The sequence below is a fragment of the Panicum virgatum genome, chromosome 6N (genome assembly GCF_016808335.1).
Source record: "Panicum virgatum strain AP13 chromosome 6N, P.virgatum_v5, whole genome shotgun sequence".
Lineage (NCBI taxonomy): Eukaryota > Viridiplantae > Streptophyta > Magnoliopsida > Poales > Poaceae > Panicum > Panicum virgatum.
The window spans coordinates 32727580-32750261 of record NC_053150.1 but is presented as its reverse complement, the minus strand read 5'-3'; the positions used below and the strand labels follow the sequence as shown (position 1 = coordinate 32750261).

The 22682-nt window shown below is 43.2% G+C and overlaps 1 long non-coding RNA gene and 1 other non-coding gene across 2 annotated transcripts; one reads left to right on the top strand and one right to left on the bottom strand.

Annotated features, from left to right (window-relative positions):
• Nucleotides 1-4336: 4336 nt before the first annotated feature.
• Nucleotides 4337-5967, bottom strand: LOC120677260. The gene is made up of 2 exons (XR_005676237.1): nt 5707-5967; nt 4337-5156 (listed from the first exon to the last, which is right to left on the bottom strand). It is a non-coding gene; the product is annotated as an uncharacterized LOC120677260 (long non-coding RNA).
• A 12113-nt stretch (nt 5968-18080) lies between these two features.
• Nucleotides 18081-18187, top strand: LOC120680367. The gene has a single exon (XR_005677634.1). It is a non-coding gene; the product is annotated as a small nucleolar RNA R71 (small nucleolar RNA).
• Nucleotides 18188-22682: the final 4495 nt, after the last annotated feature.

Sequence of the window (22682 nt, the reverse complement as noted above, 5' to 3'; positions counted from 1 at the left end):
ATCTAGAAACCCAGAAGAGATAATTTTGGTAATGAACACTGGTAGCAACTAAGGTCGATTCATCACCGGAGAAATGGCAGAAAACGGAGCAGCTGGAAGAAGAATCGGCTTGAATCCTTAGTCGATGCATCCTCGGTAAACCGAAGCAGCAATCTGTGGTTCAGGATGGGCATAATTAATTCTAATAGCACACAAAACGTGAAATAAACAATAATTACCGGGTACAGGAGGCCACGGACCCGTCACGTCGCCCCGTGTGTACCGCCATGTGTTTGCTTGCACTCAAGGGGCACGGCCCAATTTGAGTACATCGTATCAACTCGGCAGCTCCGTTAGGTCAAATCCGAGAAAACATTCGGTGGTCACTGTTCATACCAGCTACATCCGGGACTACATACCCTACATAATTTGTCTGGCCTAAAACCTATACCTATCACACGAGAGCGGACCTAAGCCTAATCGTTTTTATATGAGTTTTGCTAAATATCAATCCACAGATAACTAAACAGACCTTAAAATATAATGTAGGGAAACATCAGTGGACAAAGAGACCAAAAGTCCAAAACGCTATATCCATATATAGTTCCATACCTTTATATTTATCAAGTAAAGATTAAGTTTTAAGCTGACAGTACGTTTACCAGTCTGTACGGCCACTACATCTACCCACGACCCATCAATTCCTTTTACTCTCTCGATAAAAAAATTACTTACTGTCCCATCCCCTATCTCTCTCCTATCCTAACTCACCTTTCTCTCCCCCAATCCCTCCCTCCTCAGGTCCCTTGCCGGCCCTCCCCCGCTGCCGCACCAACTCCCGCGCCGCCCCTCCCCCACCCCATTACGCCTTGTCTCCTTGGTGGAGTCCGGCGATGACCTCCCCCGAGATGAAGAGAACAAAGGTGCTACCTTGGTGACCCTGGATGTACGGCCACGCCTCCCGGAACCTTCGGACGAACCGGGCCCCTTCCTCCGCCTCCGCCTCCTCCGGCAAAACCCCGCTGCCAGGCGCCCTCGCCCTTGCTTAGTGCACACCCGCGCGCGGGCGCCAGTGCCACCTTGCGGCGCCGCGCCCGTGGCCTAGGGCCACGGCGCTGAGGCCTCGCCACTGGTGATGGAGCGTGCGGACGAGGTGGAGGTGGCGGGCAGCATGGAGCCATGGCGGTAGCACGAGGGCAGGCAGCGGTGGCGGCAGCGCGAGTGCGTCAACGTGTAGGTGGGGCAGCGACAGTGGTAGAACAACAACGGTGGGGGTGCGGACCTGCGACGATGGAGGCGCGCAAAGCCATGACGGACATCGAGGTGAGCATATTTAATTTTTTTCGACAACTTATGCTAAATCAACTTGCAATTTTGGTAAAACTCATAAGCATTTTAGTTGGGTTAGTTAGATCTTTTTCCAGTATAGTCATTTTAATGAGAGACAATAATATTTGTTTCCAGTAAACAATAATATTATTCTAGCTAGGCAAAACAATACAGTTCATTATGCAATTTTGTTGTGTATCTTATGGTTCATTTTTAATTGTTTTATGCTGTTTTTAAAGTAGTTTTAGTGAATCGAGTAGGAGGATAGGGTGGGGAGTTTGAGTGGGAGAAAATGCACAGTAGCAAAGCGAAGGAAGATGAGAAAAGCAAATTTACTAGAATATGAAATTGATTTTAGAGAAGTGAGCCACTAAAATAGATTAATTTTCTAATAGAGGGGCCGCATGACCGCCTAATTTAGAGCCGTCCGTACTTTAGCCGGTTATATGTAAACATCTTTTCATCGAAGCTGTTAGATGACAAAAAGTGGCTAAAACTATTAGAATTTTGATTTGATCGAAATGTTGTAGGTACATTTTGTTATCTATATGCCAATATATATGATATTAAAAGGCTCGAGACTCTTCTTTGGGTACTAAAAACTACTATCACCACTGCCATTATCGACCGTAAGGCTCCAGAATAACAGTTTCAAAAGAAAAACTCAACAATAACGATAAATAAAAGAAGGAAAAAAAAGGCCAAATCAGCTTACCTCGCCCTTGCTGCAGATTCTTCAGGCGGCGCCGGTGCACCGGCCGGGGCTGGGTGGGGGATGGGGGGGGGGGGGGGGGGGGGGGGGGGGTCAAACGCCATTCTCCGCGGCGGGACGGCGCATGTGGGCCCGTGTGTCGGTGGAACTTGCCTGGAGTGAGCTGGGTGCATGCTAGCATGCGAAGGGAGGGATCTCGTGGACGACGTGTCTTTTTTGTGGGGACATTATGTTCGCTTGGTTGTGGCTAGTGACTGACGCTGATTTATTATGAGAAAAAATACTGCTAGCTGGCTGGTAGCCGATGACTGATGTTAATTTGGTATGAGAGAAAAATACTACTGGCTGACTGACTGACAAGCCAAACGAAGAGAAGTGCCATCATGACAAAGGAGCTGTGCCGTGGCTCCAGTGTTTGAGCATTAAATTGGATGGTAATGATTTTCTTTTGTGAAAAATAAGGTTTTGCTATAGACAAAGAGTTTAATATTACTTTTCATCTTCTCCAATAATAAAATCCAAAAACATAATCCTTTCTGCAAAATAAGTTTCTAGAAAAGAGGGTGCTCATATTTAGATTGTGTTCCACCTGCTATCTAAAATGGGTTTCTCACATAGATACTCTGGAGACCGATATCCATTGAAGACCCATTTTAGGTTTGAGTGCCCTTATGAATACACCATATGCTCGTTTTAGCCGGTTTATGCTGTACTATTGCTTATTCTCTTGCACAAAACATTATTGAAATAGCCGAAATCAATAGTGAAAACCATTAGATCTAAAATGCCATTTGGTGGTAGGAACAGTTCTGATTCTAGCGTGAAGCAATAAAATCTCAGCCAAACAAGTAGGCGGAAAAACGTTCCTAACAAGAATCACTTGAATTGTTTCTCCTTTTTCTGCCCAGGAACCAGAAACGGCCACGAACTGGTTTCTCGTTTGTTGGATCCTCTTTGTATTAGCAACAATCATATTTTTAGCTAATTTTTTAAATGTAACAAAGTCTGTTTTGAGTTGGTGTTTCCCATAAAAATTTGAATTTTTAAGTACATTTTACTGATCTGGTTTTTAAGAAAATGTATTTTATTTTTTTAACTAAGAAAACATATTTTCTAATGGTTTTGTAAACTGATTCTGATTCACCACTCCAAGTATATCTTGGCAAAAATCTGCACAGACACTAAAAATACCCTTAAAGATCACTAGTCCATATCCGATACGGCGGGTGCCCACTTTTTCGAAGTCCAAACCGTTAGGGCAGCTCCAATGTGTAAAAAGAGTAACCTTAAGTATTAAATGCAGCTACAGCTATTGACCATAAGCATTGTGGGGATGAACCACAAGCAATATCCAATAAAAATACACTTTAAGTTTAAGGTGGAGCCACAACACATAAAATGCAATACTTTTGCTGATTTGCCGGAGTGATTCAAGGACTTCGTTATGGTGGTTGAGAAACATGAATTGTTTTCCCCTAAGCTGGCCCACCTTGTTTCCCCAGCAAACTTTTACCATTGTAGAATAGACCATAGTTATGGCTGACTTCAAGGACCCCACCGTTATTGCTATCTGAGAGAGATGCATTTGAGCTGCCCTTAGTCGCGCCATCAGCCACGCATGCAGACGGCTCCGTCTCGAGACGCCAGACAGGAGACGGCACGGTGGCCGTGCCCACTGCCCACGTAAGATCGAGGACAATAAGAGCGCCGGCAGCCGGTCGGTTGATATAAGGCAGCGATGTTTGTTGCTACAGTTAGTTTGTATACGTACTAAGCAAGTTTATAGATTGACTAGAAGCAGTAAAAAGGACACCTGAGATTAGGAGAGAGGAAAAAAACATCTTTTTTTTTTCGTTGTTTGTGTTTGCAACCTAGCTGTTATCACACCTACACGTAGGATTTTGAGGACATGGATCCTCTTATAGCCTGCTGAGTAGGACTCAGTCGAGGCTGTCTTGGTCCCTTGGCTAACAACTACTCTTTCCGTTAAAAAAACAATTTTGGTATAATATCATTTGAACTTATCAGCCCGGCTTATCAGTCATCACATAATGTTTTTTCTCTCGCAACAAAACATCACCAACTGGCTTATCATCCGCAAAATTATAACGCCCCCAAGTACCAACTTACTTGGAGGTTACTACTAAAAACATTAAATGCACTAAATATGGAAATTATAGTAAATTTCGACAGTCTTCTCTGTAAATTCTAACATTCGCAGGCACACAAGTCATATAATAGCAGGATAGGATATATAAAAAAGGGAAAATTGCAAGGTTGCCCTTGTTTTGAAGTCTAACTACAAAATAGGGGCAGTTTTGTAATAAAATAGGATCAGTCTTGCAACTGGAAGACTAAAAACAGGGGCAAACGTGCAAAGTTAAAAAATCAAGGGCAAACGTGCAATTGGATCTAAAAACAATGGCAGTTTTGCAAATGGCCCATAAAAAAATTACAGTATTAAGAACTCCACATCGACCAACATGACCGAACAAACTTAGGCGACATCCAAACGACCACATGACAGATCTCAATGTCAAAAGAAATATCGAGTCTAGACATTTATTTCAATGGATGGCAATGTGTGTGCATGCTCATCATGAAGTGGCTACTCTTATCCCATGCAACCTGGTCAGCGAGTACCTAAAAGCCAAATAAACACAAGAGTGAGTAAAAATACTCAGCAAGCACAATTCGGAACCAGAAAAACGACTGCAGGTACATGAACAACGGAAATCCATAATCAATGAACAACAATGAAATAGTAGTTTCTGTCTGAAACGGACGTCACCTGAAAATTCCTTAGTATTTACCGGTAAAGCTGAATAAGTGGGACCAACACTTATTCACAGAAACCTGAACATAAGAACCGAATTGCACAACCGGTGTTTATACAAACCCCCGGCACTTGAGTGATATGAAAGCCAACACACAGATCTTGAACTTATGATAGAATCAAAAAACTATAACAAGAAGCTTAAAGGAATTGATATATGGGATAAAGTCATTGAATAAACATCACTCAAGGGCAGCAAGAAAGCCACAACATTTCACATATCAAGAAGTTCGTCATTGCACTTGTCTTGACCTTGTCGAGAATCCGGCGTCACACGCTCGCCACTAGGATTTATCAAACCTGTGGAATAAATCACTCTTAGGAACTAATTCATATCGACCCGAAGCCTATAAACTCGAACAAATCCCAAGCAAAAAGCTTAAACTTTTAACTCTCATTATTTCTGAAAATTCCACTAATTCTCTGAGTTACTCGCTATTTGGCCCATAACTTTTGTTTCGCTTAACCAAATGCAGTAAATAAATATACCTTGGACATCTACAGAAAATCTCCTACAACTTTTGTTACAGCGACCAGGGGAAATTCGGCCTCTAAAATGTCGAAACTACATAAACAGTTTCTGCGCACTGATTTTTCCTAAATGGAACAGCAACACCGTTTTGATGATATCTCCTTAACCGCTAATCCAAATTAAACGAAACCCAATCTGTTGGAAAGATAATGAGAAAACCTACAATTGAATTATTGAGATGTTGAAATTTTGGGCCAATTGATACCAGTTTTAGATCTAAGATTGCTGCATGACTCCAACTATTGGGGAACAAGTTCAATTACCAATAGATTAATCCCAAATCCCTGTACGAGGGTGTACAGACCAATTGAGGATTACCTGAATAGCAGGGATCAAGGAGGCATGAGGAATTTCTTTGTGAATCTTGGAAGGGCCTGACCAAGAAAATGGTCAACAAGCACGAGCACTCAGCGACGATGGAGAGGGGCAGCAGCTGTCGTGGGTGGAGAGGTTCACCAATTTGGGCTCCAAGGCTCCGGAGCAGGGCAGTGCTAGGGATGATAGGAGATGGCACCAGGGACAATAGGAGAAGAGGAGGCGGCGGCACACTACCGATAGGAGAAGAGCGATAGGAGAAGAGGAAAGGGGTCGGGCAAAAGAACAGAAACCTGATGCGTATCTGACGGTCTAGATTCATTGGCTCGCCACAGATTCACCAGTTATCCAAACTTGGCATGTGAGTAGTAAAACGGATTTGTCTCGATGAGTTCTACGCAACCATGGTCTCCGATCGTTCATACGACCAGCGGCTCGAAAAGTCAACTTTTGGTCAACTTCTAATCTTACAAAAAAACCCAATCAAACTGAATACTTGGGATATTACAAAAATGGTCTAGCGAATGTTGGCGTTTCTTACCCTCAATAGAATATGGATTCCGAAAGCGCATAGAATCACCGCTGTAGCACTTCACCTTGGAGTATTCCAGGGTATCGTATATTTCCTCAGGGAAGCACTATGGTTAAAGAGTATCGAAGAATCGAATGACAAACTTTACTAGAGATATCAACCGACTAACTTAGTGGGGGTAAGCCTGATATGATAGGATAAGATAATGGCCAATGATGACCGTCTGACACAGGAGACTCTAATCCTTAGAGAGGTAAGCAGCTGGGAGGACAACGAGCGAGAAAGACTTCTAAAACACTTCTAAACTATCAAGCTAACCTCCCTAGACTAAACCTTGCTTCTAACTAGTTATCGGGAACCTAGAGCATACTTCGGCGGTTGGAAGAGGAAGAACTTCAGAAAAGGGATGAGAGGGGAGTCCAACGGCAACCTACAACTACTGCTATGAAAACACCCGAACGTGGAGGACTACGAGGGACGGACAGGGCTGTCACCACCTGCCACCTACCACAACGGTTCCGTGGGGGTGGAACACACTTTCTAGCTAACACTAAGCCCATACACCACATCCGTACTCAGTGTTAGGATTTCTCTTGACGCATTCAAAAGAAATCCCCCTCAACCTAGAGAACTAACTTGAGTTACTCTAGTCCGGGCGAGAAAACCCGTAAGGTAAGATCCCGATAAACAAGATAGGTACAAAGCCTAAGCTAGAGGAATGAACTTCCGCACACAAGTAAGATAATTTGGAAAGTTAAATGAATGCGGAAAGTAAAGCTGACTCGAAAAGATAAAGAAGATAACTATATTGATAAATGTCAAAGGAAAAGATACAAGAGCTATACACGACTTCCGATGACGACTCTGGAATCCCGAGATAAGCTCGACTCGACTCTAACTCCAAGACTACCTAACCTACTCTAGAAACTAAAAATGAGAGAAGAGATCTCCTTTGATGTGTGTTACAAGTGAGGGATGAGGGTCCTGTTTATAGCACTCCAAGGTCGGTTATTGGCCGATACAGCAGGTACCGTCAGTGGTAAGCAGTTGTAGTCGGTGTGCTTAACTTCCACGCGAAAGCTGAGGCTGAGACACTGCAAAGTGGGGCCGGCCGGCCTCTCCTAGGCCGGCAGGCCTGGGATTCTTGTCATTTGTCGCCGACCTTCTCGTGGACGCTCCTGATCTTGTCTAGATGGCGGTGGGGGGTTGCATCGGTTTGAAGCTGGCAGTTAGTAGGACGGCCTGGGTTTGGCACATCTCGGCCTCCCGTTTCACCGACATCTTGATCCAAGGGTGCATGAAGTCCATAGTGGTGTTCCGGGCTAAAAGATTTCAGTAAGTGCTGTAGGTGGGTCCTTCAATCCATGTGCTAGGCCTTTCGGTCCATTTGATCAAACCAACTTGCAATCCACGGTTTAGAGGCAATGTGAGCATGTCACTTCACTCCTGGATCAAAGACATAGCATAGTGTGTAGAGGTGCCAGGCCGGCCGGCCCCTAGGGGAGGCCGGTCGGCCTGGGATTTGGCCTATTTTTCCTGATTTTTGGTACATTAGTTCTTGCAACCATAACTCATCCAAAACTTGTTGCACTTGTTAGAAATAAGCAAAATATGTATGGAACATGGTGTAAAGCTTATTTTATTCCCGAGAAGTTGACGGTCAAAATGGGAAATAATGGCCGTCAACACCCCCCAAGCTTAAACTTTTGCTCATCCTCGAGCAAAGCTAAACCTGAGGCTCAGTGGATCAGGAGTTGTATCAATGCTCATACCTTGCAGAAATTTTATGCACAACATATTACTCTAACCCATATGTACTTTGAATAAGTTGGCTCTGTTGTCGGTCGAAACCCACCAGCGAGTAGCGACAGGCAACACGAAGAGCCGGGAGGTCACCGGGGCGCTGGCAGGCACTGCTCCCTCGTCGACGGCCAGCAATTCCAGCACACGCCGCGGCTTGTGAAGACGCAGGGCGTGCCACCTGACCTATACCCGATCAGGAAGTTGCGAACGTGCTTGCAATGATTAGCATACACAAACACGTGGAAACGTAAGTCCAAGCCGTGGTCGGCTCCCCGGGACGACTCTTGCATCGACTTTAAGAAGTCGATCGATTCCCGGTGTCAGATTGGATATGTTTACATCCGGATATTGATAAATAAAGCGAATAACTGTAAAGCTGCCTCAATTAAATCTAACTAATCTAATCCACGACAGTAAAGGCTTCACTGTTAGATCGGAACATCCTACACGTCATTGGGCCTAATGAACGCAACAGATAACTAAACCATAACCCAAAACAGAGGCCTAAGAACTAGCAAGAGCGGATTCCCGGAACAATCCCTATTAAGGCTAAGATAAAACATCTAGTACACCACCGGATCATCCAACCCGTTTGCAAGGCCTAATCTAACAGATATTACTCCAACTCTTAGAGATAAGAGCAAACCATAACAGATTAGATCTACTAGACATAAAAGAAGTAGGGTGTTGCCTTTACGCAGCTAACTCTATGCAACAAGAGCTAGTATAAGATGATAACATGATCGCGTAAAGACAATACGATATTCGTAGATGATAAGCAACAAAGCACAACAGATCTACTAAAAATCATACTACGAATATCGAGATAACTAGTACTACTCGCCATAAAAAACGCTTCAGTACGAGTAATACCAAGGTAAAAGCAAGAACAACGCTGCCCTGATTGCTAGAAGCGATCAGGGCAGCATGGCGCTTACTTGGATGAAACCCTAGGATTAGGGGTGGCGATGCGCCGAGATTGTTGTTTGCGAGATGTGATGATGTTCTCTTTTTATGAATAACATAGGGTACATATTTATAGTCTAGAGACTTGGTAAACAATCTAAACTAATCTTGTCCCGATCGGACTCTATCTCTAATCTTGAACTAAATCTAAAGATACATGGCCCATGTGGCCCAAATGCTCACGCAGGAGCCGATTTACAAGCCTTCTTAATCTTCTGCTTCAAGCCCATCTTGCTTTCGGCCCATAAATTAACCCTGTTAATTTATGGCGATAACAGGCTCATATCTTGCTTATTGGCATTTCATCCCTAATCTTGGGCGGTTGAGAGATTGAACAACCTTCACCGGAATATTTCCTGCCTCCTATTCAGGTTCCTATCTCGGAGTTTTGCAAGTTTTTTCAAAAGTGGTTTAAAATTCCCCAATGGTACTCTCAAGTCGCTCAAGGTGTATGATCCTCACTATGGTCGGAAATTTTGACCATCTTCTTTCCTACTCTAAGGCTTATATGTGGAGTTTTGGGTAGGAAGAGTGTAGCATACCTTGGTTACCTGTGTTGCCGAGCCGAAGAGTGGTTCGCAGGAGGTTGGTACTCGATCAAATCCTGATCTTATGGAAGGTAAATGTTCAGGGGAGAGGGAGGAAATGGACTCACGCTTAGAACATTTCTGGTCTTTTTGTTTCAGCTCCTTATTTCAACTCTCTTGAGTGGAGGTATGGGTCTTGTCTCTCCTTTTTTTTTTTACCTTGCTTCCGCTCCAGTATTTTTTTAAGAAGATGACCCATACTCCATGAGGATAGAGTTATTGGAAGGAAGCATTGCATTGGATAGACCATTCGAGATGGATAACTTCAATGTGGAGATTTTGGGTTTTGTTGTGAGGGGAATTGTCTGGCGATGGTGGATGTCAATACCTGGAGTAGGTAATTGACATGCCAGTCATTCTGAGGCTAGCAAAACAATGGGTACGCAAAGGAGAAAGATTGGTAGACGACAAGTACCTTCCTCGAACGAACTCACCATTCGGCAAAGCTCAAAATAACTCAAGATAGCTTATATAGGTTAATGTGATAAAACGTTATGGCTTTGGGTAGGACATGTAAACCAAAGGGGAATTCTTTACCATATTTTATTTTAAAGAAATTCCGAGAGGTTCCCTACTAGAGCATCCAGTTTTATCCCGATTCGGGCCATCTCAAATTTCTCAACAACTTAGACTAGGAAATCAAGCTCATGCTCCCACTTAAACCAGATTTTAGTGGAACTACTTATGTGCCAACTAGTTCAAGTACTAGGAGAGTAAACAGTTATATAAGAGACACTTGCAAAGTATGGACAAAGCAACTATTTATCATCTCCATGATAAGAGCTTACACAGATTTCCACACATATGAGTTGAGAGTTTTATTCAAAGCATGAAACTTTTTTTTGTATTTTAATTAATTTATTTTGTTTTTATTTTTATTTTATTTATACTTTTACCCTTTTTTGAGTTTTTGAATGATTTAAACTAACTATATATTTTTTAGGACACAAGATGAAAGGATAGGTCAGATGACTTACCAGGATACATCGGCACCCCCCAAGCTTGAATGAAGCTCCATAGGTCTGCTATCTTGGCCGATTTGTTTTCGTATGCAGTGTAAAATTAAAAGAATGCATTTGCGAGAATTTAAACGTGCCATGATGAGAAAAGGGAAGACTATGCAAGAATATAAACTATCCTATAAGCAAATGCAGGAATGGATAACTACCACGTACCTCATGGCAATGGCTCAAGTTTCTCGTCCTGAGCAAGACTATCCATACTTTGGGTTTAGTCATCGTCACCTAATGGAGACATTAGTGGTGACGCTTTCTTCTGCTACACCTTCCGTGTAGGCAGAGTTACTTCAATCTCTTTCTTCCCGAATTCCAGAAAATTCTTACGTTGGATATTCCGCTTCGCGTTCCGTTGGTTATACACCTTAATCTCCTCTCGAGTTTGAAGATTCTCTACGAATTCAATGAGGGAATACGGCTTCTCCAGCTCTTTCTCAAATTTCTTTCGGTTGAAACTTTTGATCTGTGAGCATTTTTCATCGGTTTGAAACCGAATCTCTCCTTCTGCCCATTGATGTTGAGTTGGATTACTCCAACTCCCGCATCAATGTGTGCAGTTGTCATGCTCAAGAATGGCCTCCCCAATATGAGAGGGATCTCAATGTCGGCTTCTATGTCGAGAATGACAAAATCAATGGGGACAAAGAAATTCCGTATTTTCAACGAAATATCCTTGGCGATCCCTGCGAGATGACAAACTGATTGGTCTGCTAGCTGCAAACACATGACAGTAGGAGCAAGCGCATGATGGATAAGTTTATCATAAATTACCTTTGGCATGACGCTGATGCTTGCTCGCAGATCGCAAAGAGCGTGCTTAAAGTGTTGAGCTCCGATGGAACATGTGATGGTGGGGCATCCTGGTTTCTTCTTCTTCTCCAGGAGAGGATTGAGTATAGCTGTGCTACACTCATCTGTAAGCTGCACGACCTCGGTGGTCGGCAGGACCCTCTTATTGCCAAGGATATCCTTGAGATACTTTGCGTACGTGGGAATCTGCATAGCATCAAGACGTGGTATGTTGTTGTTGGCGTTTCTTATGCCCGATAGAATAGATATTCTACAAGCGCACAGAATCACCGCTGTAGCACTTCACCTTGGAGTATTTCAGGGTATCGTATTTTTCCTCAGGGAAGCACTATGGTAAAGAGTATCGTAAATCGATTGATAACCGTACTAGCTTAATCATCCGGCTAATTAGACGGGGGTAAGCCAGATAGGTAAATGAGATAAATGGCCAAGCAATAACCGAGTGACACACGGAGATTCAATTCCTTAGAGAGGTAGCAGCTGGGAGGACAATGAGTGAGATACGACTCCCGATACACTTCTGAACTATCGAGCTAGCCTCTCTAGATCAGACTAAACACCTAACTAGTTCTCGGGAAAGCAGAGCTTACTTCGGCGGCTGGAAGAGGAAGGACTTCAGAAAGGGATGAGAGGGGAGTCAAACGGCAATCTGCACTACTGCTATGAAAACACCCGAACGTGGCGGACTACAAAGGATGGATAGGGCTGTCACCACCTACCGACTACCACAACGGTTCCGTGGGGGTGGAACACACTTTCTAGCTAACACTAAGGTTAGACACCACATCTGCACTCGGTGTTAGGATTTCTCTCGAGGCCTTCGAGAGAAATCCCCCTCAACCTATAGCACTAATTTGAGATACTCTAGTCCGGGCGAGAAAACCCGTTAGATAAGATCCCGATCACTAAGAAATATAACTTAGTCTAAGCTAAAGGAAAACTTCCGTGCTCAAGCTGAACACTCAGACTCGAGTAAATAAAAGACAGCTGAAAGTAAAGCTAACTCGAAAAAGTAAAGAAGATAACTTATATTGATAATATCAAAAGAAAGATACAAGAGCTATACCAGACTTCCGACGACTCCGGAATCCCAAGCAAGCTCGACTCGACTGTAACTCTCAAGCTACTAACCTATTCTAGAAAGTACAAGTGAAGAGAGAAGAGCTCCAATGGTGTGTGTTGAAGTGATGGATGATGCTTCTATTTATAGCCCTTCCAGGGTCGGTATCTGACAGTTATTCCTCATAGAGTCAGTTGCAAGCAGGTAAGGTCAATGTGCTTGTCTTCCACGTGAAGCCGGGACACGAGACGCTACAGAGTGGGGCCGGCCAGCCTCCCCTAGGCTGGCCGGCCTGGATTTCGGCCATCTGGCCACCTCCTTTGCACGGACGCTCTGGATTGCTTCAGGAGGTCGGTAGTCATTGCGTTTCCCGAACGCTTGAGGTTGTAGGCCGACCGGCCTCTCTCTGGCCCAAGTCGGCCCTCCATTGCATAGACGTATGTGACAACCCAGGTTTTTGGGCCAAAACCATTTAGTGGAAAATAAATTTTTTTGTGTTGATTTAAAAATTTAAACCATGACTTTCAAAGCAAGGGTGTTTTTATTATTTTGGAAAAATACAAAGTCCTTTTTATAAAATAGTTTTGCAAAAGGCAAAAATTTCAAAATTTATGAGGGGATTATAATGTATATTTTGTTTTTCACTTTTTACCCTCATAAAAAGAAATATTTATGCTTAGGGCTACCCTTGTGTTTAAAAAAATTAAGTTAGGTTTATTTACAAATGAAAGTTTTAACGGATTTGAAAATAATTTTAAAACCTTTGGTTTAGTGAAATTTTGCAAAACATGAAAGTTGTAGGTCTTGAAAAACAGAGCAACTTTCATATTGAACACTTTTTCATTTGAGCCCAAGAACAGTGGCAAAATTTGTGTTTACAGAAAACCCCCTAGCTTTTTCCTTTTTACAATTAGGTCCACCCACTGTATCTCTTCTTCCTCCTCTCTGTTCAAAATAGGTGCGCCGCTTCCCTCGCCGTCGGTTTGCCGGCTGCCACCGGTTTTGCCACCAGGAACGTCACGCCGCCCCTAAGCGCCGCCTTGGCAACCTCCACGCGTTGAAGTTCCCTTCCCCGCCGCCACCGAGCCGTCCTACTAGTATCCTGCATGCGCGCCACGCCGCCGTACTCTGCCATGACTACCAGCCGCCCCTGGAGAATCTCCTTCGCCGCCGTCTTCCGCCCACAGCACTTGGCAAGCTTATCCTCTTCTTTTGCTCCCTCATCTTCCCTTCCTTTGGCTATAAATAGCCCGGTCAGCTCCATCTTCGGCATCCATCGCCGCTCTCCTCCATTAACGCCGCCGCTCACCGGCCGCACGTGGAGCTCTCTCTCCACCCCATCTCGACCCAAATAAAGAGTGCAACCACCTTCCTTTTGGATTCCTGAAGCTCCTTGACCGCTCAAATCAGCCAGACTTCGACCGAAGTCCCATCGCCGATGAGCTCCAATGTCGCCGCCCCTTCCTGCATGCGTAGCCGCCCCTCCGCTACATCTTAAACCAATCCAACCCGACCAGTACCCTCTTCTTGTTGCCCTGATCCTCCTCGGCCTGATCCCCTCCACCATCTCTCACCGGAGCACCGCCTCCACCTCCGCCGACCGCCGCCGACCGTCGGAGCGTGCGGAGACGCCGCTACAGGCCACCCCGAGCCATGCTGAGACCTCCAGTAGGTGCGCACGAGCCCCCTCTCCATTTCCCCCAACTTTCCCCTTGGTCTCCTGGCCTAAGCCCGCCGGAAAAGCTTGCCGGCACCACCGCCTAAGCCCTCCCCTGTTTTGGCCGGCCAAGGGCCTGATTGCTTTAAACCAAATCTTTCAAGGACCTAATTGTAAGACTTTTAGTTCTTTATCTTGTGAACTTTGAAAAATCCTAGAAAATAGTAGAAAAATCAGAAAATTGTGAAATAAATTTTGTTGTGTTCCTCTTGTTTAGCTCTATGACACAGACTATCAAAGTTTGTATGAAACCTTTTATCGAGTGCTCTAGTTGAATTATTATGAAATGAATGATTTATTTTTATCTCCTGGACCATAGTTGTGCTGAGCTTCATTTTTGAACCATGTAACTTATGTGCTATGCATGTTCTTGTGTAAAATGTGTAGCCCAAATGCTTGAACTTTGCTTGTTATTTCATGTGTTTTATTATAAATGTTAAGAAATGCATGTTTTATTTATATCTCATGCTCTAATAATGTGTTGTTTGTGATTTTTGAACCATGTGTTGTTCATGTTATGAGTAGGGTTATATAAATTTTGTAGGACCAATATTAGTCTCTAGCATGAGTTCTTAAATATTTGATATTTAATGCTTGATCCATGTTTATTTTGTAAGACTTGTTCCTGTTAATTTTTGTAATTGAAATCTTTATGCTAACCTCTACTAGCCATGTGAATGTAATCATGTTGCTTAGAGTAACCAACCATATTGTTTTGTGGGCTTTGTTATGTTCTCTTTTACTCCATAAATGATTGCCCAGTAAGTAGAGAATGAAATGATTGTTTTCTTGACTTGAGTTTTATTGGATAACAACTTTTTAGTGAAGGAAAGCTATACTCAAGCTCTTCACTAATTTCAACTACTGTATTGCATATAGAAATAATATCATTAGTCAACGGAACTCATGGATTTATCCAGGAACCAGACGGGAATATTTCTAAAGCCCAGGTCATCGTTGTGGAATTAACTGAAGTCCCGAACGTTGATTCGGAAGAGCTAAAGCTTACTGATTTTATAGACGTCACTAAAGGCAATCCCCGATGCATAATCCTATTATTTTATGCAACTTATTACTATTTGCTTGTGCATTTAAGTTATTAGAGTTGAATGAAAACCTAGATGCATAATCTTAGGTACCTATTGTTTGAACACTAGATTTGAGTCCGACTAGATGCATTGCTAATAGGACTGGTAAAAGTCGAGTGATTTCCTGTCACTTGCGAGCTTATAGGAGTTGATTGTTTACTTTATGCAATCACTATAAGGACCATGGATGGATTGGGATACAAGTTTCATGGTAGTAATCCGTCTGTGTTGATAAAATCTGCTAAGGCCGCAGTGTGTGGTAGCGGTGGTTAAGCGTTTGAAAGTACTAGCCACATGCCGTAAATATGGTACACGGCAAGCCTAGTAACTGATCAGCCCGGCAAGTGAACATACTTCCCACTCTCTCTTAGGGATAGGATGAGTAAAATAAATAGAAAAGAATTGGTAGCGCTACACTACGAATATGAGGGACGAGGAGTGGTGCCCTATAGTCGGGGCAAGTGGGCCTGTCCATGAACCGGAATGTGAAGCCAACTGTTGCTTGGGAGTGACTCGACGGTGCTCCAAGCGTGTGTGTTAGGTTTATCCTTGTAAGGTTTGAATTTCGATTCAGAATCGTCCGCCTCTCACGATGTATGAGACTGCTTAATCCCTTTGCTGCATAGAGTAAGAAGTGGAACAATGATGATCTCAATATGGTTGAATGCAAATAATTCTACCATGCTTGTATTGATAGGTGCTTACCTAGATTAATTAATGAAACTAGAATCTAGAAGCTAAAATATGAAATTAAGGACCTACTCTTAGTTGCTTTTCAGCAAAAGTAAACCCAGAGCTTTCACAAGCCTTTGCATGTCTAGTTTGAAGGATATTTTATACCCTTCTTCGGGTAAGCCTTGCTGAGTATTAGTATACTTAGTCTTGCTTGTGACTTTGTTTTCAGGTAATTTGGTAAGATTGACGTCATGTACGGGCTTCATCATGATGTCTTATATCGTCGCTAGTAGTATTCTTTCAAATTTCCGAGGTATCTTGTTTAAATCTTCAAACTTAGTTTACAATAAATATTTTACTATTAAAGTTGTATTATGGTTATTGTAATCTCTGGACTCACCTTCGCGTGAGGTATGTTGTTTCGATCCGAAATTTAGTGGTTTTATCGGGATTTTACCCGACAGACTGTCAAATTTCTCTGTATTAAGTGCGTATTAACCATTTTAGTGGTAATAGTGATGGTTTATGCATTTAATCCGGATTAATTTTGGCGGTTCTGCTACATCCTCTTCGTTCTGGTGACTTGCCTCGGTGATAGATCACGGCCCTGGACCTTAGATGGTACTGAGTTGTGGCCTTTTTGTTCTTTGTGCAAACCTTCCGGTTCATCCAATCAAACCAAGGCCTTATCCTCGACTCAGGGTATTATGATTGTGTCACATTGCCTCTGGTTCGAAGCCGGGACCATGTCTTTGGAGGTGCTAGGCCGGCCGGCCTAGGACAGGCCGCTCGGCCTATGCTTTTGCCAATTTCTGTCCATTTTTTGTACACCTATTTCTAGAATCAAAACTCATCCAAAACTTGTGGAACTCGTTACAAATAAATAAAATATGAATGGAACATAGTGTAAAAATCATGTTATTCCCGAGAAGTTGACGGCTAGAATGTGATTTTGTGGCCGTCAACAGTTGCCATAAAACTTCTTAGTTACCTCGACGAACTTGCGGAATTGCTCGTCGGCCACCGGTCTCCTTCTCCACTCTAGAAACGGTACGGCGATTGTATCGTGACTGTCCCATGAAGTTCTAGGGGGTTCCACGGGGTCTTCCTGGGTAGTAATGGTGTTGGATTCTTCGGCCTCCTCCAGCACCCCGTCTTTAGCATCGGTATCCCTGACGGTTACGGTCTTCCACCGTGTACCAGCATCCTGTGGAAGAGGTGGTTTCTGTGCGGATTGTCTTGCCCGCACAGCTATCGCACTGACACTTTTTGTCGGGGTCACTTCCGGTTGCCCGGATAGCTTCCCCGTGTCGTGGTTAAGGCAAGATGGTATACCTGCATCTTGCGGAAGATGTGGTTTCTGTGCGGATTGTCTTGCCCGCACAGCTACCGCACTCACATTTTCATTTGGGGTCGCTTTTGGTTGCCCGGATAGCTTCCCCATGTCGTGGTTAAGGCAGGATGAGACCAGTTGAGTTACTTTAGTTTCTATCAATTTGTTGAAACTCAACTAATGTTTAATAACAGAGTTAAACCCATCTAGTTGCATAGCCAAAGACTTAAGAATTTTATCATTAGCAAGAAATTTCTCACTAATGTTGTCATTAATTTATTTTTGGCCATTTATGAAGTCTTTAAGCGAGCGCTGAAAACTGTTATTAAAATTGTTACCTTGCTGTTGGCCGAAGGGGAGGTCGGGCTTAGAATTCCAACCTTGCTGAGGACAACAATCTGAGTCATTAGGAGTGTTGTTCCCAATGGAGTTCTCGTCATCTTGGGTGAATGGGCAAGATTTGCCCGAGTGTTCAGTATTGCCATATTTCTCACATGTCATCTGAGACTTAGTAGTCTAGTTGACCTCCTGGTGCAGAGATCCCAGCTTTTCCATGAGAAGATCCATCTTGGCTGCCAGCACATTGACAATGTCAATTTCATGTATTTCTTTTGCATGGGCCGGCTGCCTATCTTCCTTCCAACTCTGATTGGAAGCAACCTTGTCGATGAGGGTTCTTGCTCCTGCAACATCGAGGGAGAGGAATGCTCCTCCCACTGCTGCGTCCATGTGATCTTGCGATCGCTGGTTCAGGCCATGGAAGAAGTTCTGAATGATAAGCCATTCTTCCATGCCATGGTGTGGGCATGCTGCAATGTATTCCTGAAGACGTTCCCAGGCTTCCGGGACTGTCTCATCCTGGAGTTGTTCAAAACTAGAAATCCTGTTCCGAAGGGCATTGGTTTTGCCCATCGGAAAGTACTTGACCAGAAAAACATTGGAGCATGCATCCCAAGTATTGAACGCGTCCTTGTAGGTGTAGAACCACGTCTTTTCTTTCCCAAGCAAAGAGAATGGGAACAGTCGAAGACGAACATTATCCGTCATAGTGCCTTTTGGGTTGATTATGTTGCTCACTTCCAAAAAATTCTGTAGATGAGCGCGGGCATCCTCTGATGCCTTTCTGCAGAAGGGACTTGCTTGAACCATGTTGACAAGCTCAATCTTTATCTCAAATCCATCAGTGCCTTGGTCATTGTTCAGTCCAGTAGGGAAATGGTTATTGGACGGGGCGGAGAATTGACAGAGTGTCTTCTGAGCCATGGGTATTGAAGCTGGTGTTGTCAAACCTTGATCCTAAGAAAATTTCTTCTGATTGGACGACTATGCATCAAATAATTCACCCAATTATTTCTGGATCTGAGTTGAAGTGACATGGTAGCTCGAAATTGGTCCTGCACTGCTCTGCAGAAATCAGAAAGATATCGAGAGCAATGGTAAATTTTATCAAACTATTCGACGAAATCTTTAGCCAATTGGTTCCCCGGCAACGACGCCAGAAATCCTTGTTGGCATTTCTTTCGCTCAATAGAATATGGATTCTGTAAGCCCACAGAATCACCACTATATCACTTCACCTTGGAGTATTCCAGGGTATCATATATTTCCTCAGAGAAGCACTATTGTTAAAGAGTATCGAAGAATCGAATGACAAACTTTACTAGAGATATCAACCGACTAACTTAGTGGGGGTAAGCCTGATATGATAGGATAAGATAATGGCAAACGATGACCGTCTGACACAGGAGACTCTAATCCTTAGAGAGATAAGCAGCTGGGAGGACAATGAGTGAGAAAGACTCCTAAAACACTTCTAAACTATCGAGCTAACCTCTCTAGACTAAACCTTGCTTCTAACTAGTTATCGGGAACCTAGAGCTTACTTTGGCGGCTGGAAGAGGAAGGAATTCAGAAAGTGATGAGAGGAGAGTCCAACGGCAACCTGCAACTACTACTATGAAAACACCTGAACGTGGTGGACACGAGGGACGGACAGGGCTGTCACCACCTGCCGCCTACCACAATGGTTTCGTGGGGTGAAACACACTTTCTAGCTAACACTAAGCCCAGACACCATGTCCTTACTCGGTGTTAGGATTTCTCTTGACGCGTTCAAGAGAAATCCCCCTCAACCTAGAGAACTAACTTGAGTTACTCTAGTCTGGGCGAGAAAACTCATAAGGTAAGATCCCGATAAACAAGATAGGTACAAAGCCTAAGCTAGAGGAATGAACTTCCGCACACAAGCAAGATAACTTGTAAAGATAAATGAAAGTAGAAAGTAAAGTTGACTCGAAAAGATAAAGATACAAGAGTGTAAGCATCTAGGCCCTCAAGGTATGTTTTGGTGATTAATGACAACCATTATTGTGACTAATGAGTTTGTGCAGCTTAATAGATCATTATCGCTCATTTGGTCATATGTCAAAAGAGGCCCCTAAATTTCGTTATCCAAAAAGGCGATCTCGGTATTCAACTCAAATATATATCAAGACTAAGGATCTTTCTAGTCCTAAGTGTCGTAAGGTTGAGAAGGACACTTAGGTTAGTATAGGTTTTATAGTTTTGTAGTGATCGCACTATTAAGATGGGTTAAGGTCAAGTAACTTGAGCATGGACATGGTCATTTGAAAATTGACGCACACTATGGTCACTCAGGTTTCTAGAAGTTCAAATAACTGGTTTTCAACTAATATCTCAAGAATATTTGGATTTCACTCAAGACTCAAATCAGACAAGGCAAAATCAGAAAAAGTCTATACACCGGTTTAACCGACGCTTCCACTTTTCTCTACGTCGGTTAAACGCAGTCAGCAGAGTCTGGGCAGGTTCTATATACCGGTTAAACCGATGTTGTTTGAATTAACGTCGGGGCATTAGTCCAGAGTTGGTTTTGCTAGGACATTTCAAGTTCAATACACCGGTTAAACCGACGCTATTTGAAATGAGACGTCGGTGCAATTGACCAGTGAGATAGTTTTTCCAGGGATTTCAGAAGTTGTACTCACCGGTTAAACCGACGATGGATTTGAGTTAACGTCGGTGCAGTTGTCCAGAGACTTGGTTTTTTAGTTGATCAGTGGACAACTACACTCACCGGTTAAACCGATGATACGTCGGTTAATCTGCCCGAGTTGTAACAGCTAGTTTTCAGAATGGGCAGTTTACATTCATCGGTTAAACCGACGCTGGCTATTGGAGGATCGTCGGATTAACCGGCGCTACGCAGTTTTCTGGCAGCTTTTCTCCAACGGCTCTATTCGTGTGAGCTGCACCACGTCGGCTCTATTCGGCTCTTTTCTCCAATGGCATGGACTTAGCAAGTGATATTTGGAAAGAGCTAATTGAAATTCATGAAGGCTCTACAAAAGTTCGTGAGCAAAAGTATCACTTGTTTAGAGATAAATATGATTCCTTTAAGATGCTAGCTCATGAAAATTGCAATGATATGTATTCTCTCTTGAATGTCATTGTCAAGGACATTAATGCGCTTGAGGTTTCTAAAATTGACAGTGGCTCCATCAACCGCAAGATTCTCATGCTCCTACCAAAGCCCAAATACAACATCATAAAAGCTATGATTCAAAAGGATAATCTTGATACAATGAAAGTGGGAGAGCTTGTGGGTGAAATCCGTGCTCATGAAATGGGGATCCTTGGTATGTCCGAAGAGCCAACTACAAGCAAAACAATTGCTCTCAAAACCAAGGCCAACAAGCACCGCAAGCTCAAGATGGTCAAGCAAGAATCAAGCTCACGCAATGAAGAAGAAGATCATCATGAAAGCTCATCCGATGAAGAAGATGATGGAGAACTTGCTCTCATGATGAGAAAGTTCACACGCTTGAATGACAAAATCAATAAGAAGGGTTTCAACTTTGACCCTAAAAGAAGAATTTTCCGGCCATGGGGAGATGTCAAGAACAAAAATTGTTACAATTGTAGAGAAAAAGGTCACATTGCTCCAAATTGCCCCAAGTCGGACAAAAGAAAGAAGGACAACAAATCAAGCATCGCCATGATTCAAGCGATGATGATGAAGATGAGAAGAAGAACAAAAACAAGAAACTTGGGAAGAAGAAGAGCCATGACAAGAAGACCAAGCTCTTCCCAAAGAAAAAGGGCAACACCAAGAGAAGCTTTTTGGTAGAAAAACAAGAATGGGTGACCGATGTCTCATCAAGCGAAGAGTCAAGTGATGAGGAAGAAGATATCATCACCATCGCCCTCACCAATGAAGAATCATCGCTACCTCCACCTCCCATGTGCCTCATGGCAAAAGTAAAACATAGGTATGTGAGGTGGATAGTGACAATGATAGTGATGAAGAGCTTGACCCTTATGAATTCACTAACCTCATTAATGAGTATACATCCGTTATCAAGAGGGAAAAGGGAAAAGTCAAGATTCTTGAGAGCACTCATACCAAGTTAGAGCTTGCCCACTCTGATTTGCTTGGCAAGTACAATGACTTCTCAAAAAGCACAATGAGTCACTTGTATTTGCTAAGCAAGTTGAAGAGAGCCACAAAAAGCTTAAACAAGAGCATAGAAAGTTGGCTCACAAATATCAAGAACTTGAATTTGCCTATGAAGCAATTGACCCAAGTCTTGAGAACTTTATCAATGAAACTATTGAAAAGGTCAATGCTTCTACTTCATGTGATGACCTACTCATTAATGCAAATGCCACTAATATTGTGCCCGAGCTTGCTCCTTCTAGAGAAAAGGAATTGATGGATCAAGTGGCAAGCCTCAAGAGTAGTGTGGAGAAGCTCTCAAGAGGAGAATACATCCACAAGGAAATTCTCTTCAACAATGCTCGTGACTATGGCAAGAGAGGTCTTGGTTCATTTCCGGAGCCAAATCAAGGCACTACTCCTTCTCCGTAGATCAAGACTAGCTTCATCAAAGAAGTTGGTTCATATTGCCAACATTGCCAAGTCACCGGGCACCACAATAGGGAGTGCACCTTACCATCACGCCCTCTTCCCACTTTACATTAGCAAAATCGCTAAGGAGTCAAAGAAGAAGCTCCCCAAGCAACTTTGGGTCCCAAAAGCTCTTGTCACACATGTGCAAGGCCCAAAGCTTGTTTGGGTTCCTAAAACTCAAAAGTGAATTCTCATGTGTGTAGGTGAACTACAAAGCCGGTGGAAAACATTGGGTACTTGATAGCGGTTGCTCTCAATACATGACCGGCAATGATAGCATGTTCACCTCTCTTGAAGACCCCGGCGATCATGAATATGTCACCTATGGTGATAACTCAAGGGGGAAAGTCTTAGGTTTGGGTAGAATAGCAATCTCAAAAGATTTATCTATTTCTAATGTCTTGTTTGTAGAAGCACTTAGTTTTAATCTCATTTCTATTGCTCAATTATGTGATCTTG